Source organism: Octodon degus, unplaced genomic scaffold (genome assembly GCF_000260255.1).
Source record: "Octodon degus isolate 3935 unplaced genomic scaffold, OctDeg1.0 scaffold00372, whole genome shotgun sequence".
Classification (NCBI taxonomy): Eukaryota; Metazoa; Chordata; class Mammalia; order Rodentia; family Octodontidae; genus Octodon; species Octodon degus.
In genome coordinates, this window is record NW_004524948.1 from 854,903 (window position 1) to 856,587 (window position 1,685).

Sequence of the window (1,685 nt, forward strand, 5' to 3'; positions counted from 1 at the left end):
GATAAGTTGTGCTTGAATTTTCATTGAATTGTAGATATTGTTGAATTTCTTGTTTAATTTCATCTGTGACCCATTGGTTGTTGAGTAGGTTGTTGCTTAATTTCCATGTATTTATGGGTTTTTTCTGTTTTTTGTTTTTGTCATTTATTTACAGTTTCATTGCATAGTGGTCAGATAATAAATGTGAGATAGTTTCCGTTTTCTTGAATATACTTAAGCATGACCCATGGACTAGTGTGTGGTCCATTTTGGAGAATGACCGATGTTCCACTGAAAAAAAGTATGTATTCATCTGTGGTTGCTTGGACAATACTGTATTTGTCCACTAAGTCCTTTTGTTCCAAGCTCTGGTTCAGTTCTGCTACTTCTTTGCTAATTTTTTGTTTGCTTGACCTATCTTTTTGGGATAAAGTGGTGTTAAGTTCTGTTCAAATTGTGGTATTGCTTATTAGGTTTTTCATGTGTTTAAGATTTGTCTTATATAGTTGGGTGCTCCCATGTTTGGTGTGTACATATTTATGAATGTTACCTCTTCCTCTTGAATATCTCCCATAAGCAGCATGTAGTGGCCCCCTTTATTTAATTAGATCATTCTTGGTTTGAAGTTGAGACTGTCTGAGAACAGGATTCCTACCTTTGATTTCTTCTGAGGTGCTGGGTAGTGTAGTATTGTTTTCCATACTTTGACTTTCAGCCTATGAAATTCGTTATGAGTTAAATGTGTCTTGTATACAGCATATTGTTGGATTTTGTTTCCTAATTCACTGTGCCAGTGTAATTCTTTTAATTGGGGAATTGAGTCCATTTACATTGATGCCTATAATTGAGATGTATTGACTTATGATTGATTTGTCATTTACTTGCTGTTGTTCACTCCTTTTTCTCTTGTGGTTAATTGTTTGCTGTATTTAGTTGGTTCCTTCCATTCTCATTCATGGAGTTTTGATCATTCTGTTCCCTGTCTAGAGCATCTTTTAGTAGATGTGCAGTGTTGGCTTTGTCAACATGAAATTCTTTAGTTGTTCTTTGTCATGGAAGTATTTCACTTTTCCCTCAAACTTGAAAGAAAGTTTTGCAGTGTATAGTAGTCCTGGCTGGAATTTGCTTTCATAGAGGACTTGAAGTCCTCTGCTCCATGCTCGCTTGCCTTCATGGTTTGTAAAGAGAAGTCTGCCATCATTTTGATGGGTTTTCCTTGTAATGTGATCTGTTTCTTTTTTCCAGGGATTTTCAATTCATTGTTCCTGTGATGGATTTCTGGGATCTTGACTATTATATGCCTTGTTGTGCTTTTATTGTGTTAATGTTCTTTGGAGGTCCGTATGCATCGGTTAACTGAATGTCCGATTGTTACCCCATATTTGTAAGTTTTCTGATATTAATTCTTAATATTCTTTTTATATCATTTGTATTCTTTCTTTTTCATTGATTCCTATTAGTCTCAAGGTGTTCATCTTTGCATGTCTTGCAGGTCAAGAATTATTTTTCCTGCATCCTTGTTTTTCTTTCTTTTTTTTTTTTTTTGACATCAGTTATTTTTATTTTAAAGAAAGAAAAAAAAACAGTGGTACAAAATCTCAAAACAAGATTTTAGGAGAGTAACAATGGCTAATACATTGTGTATTGTTATTGCCAAAGTAGTTTCTCATATTACAAGATATAGGCAAGAAATAATAAGCAAACAA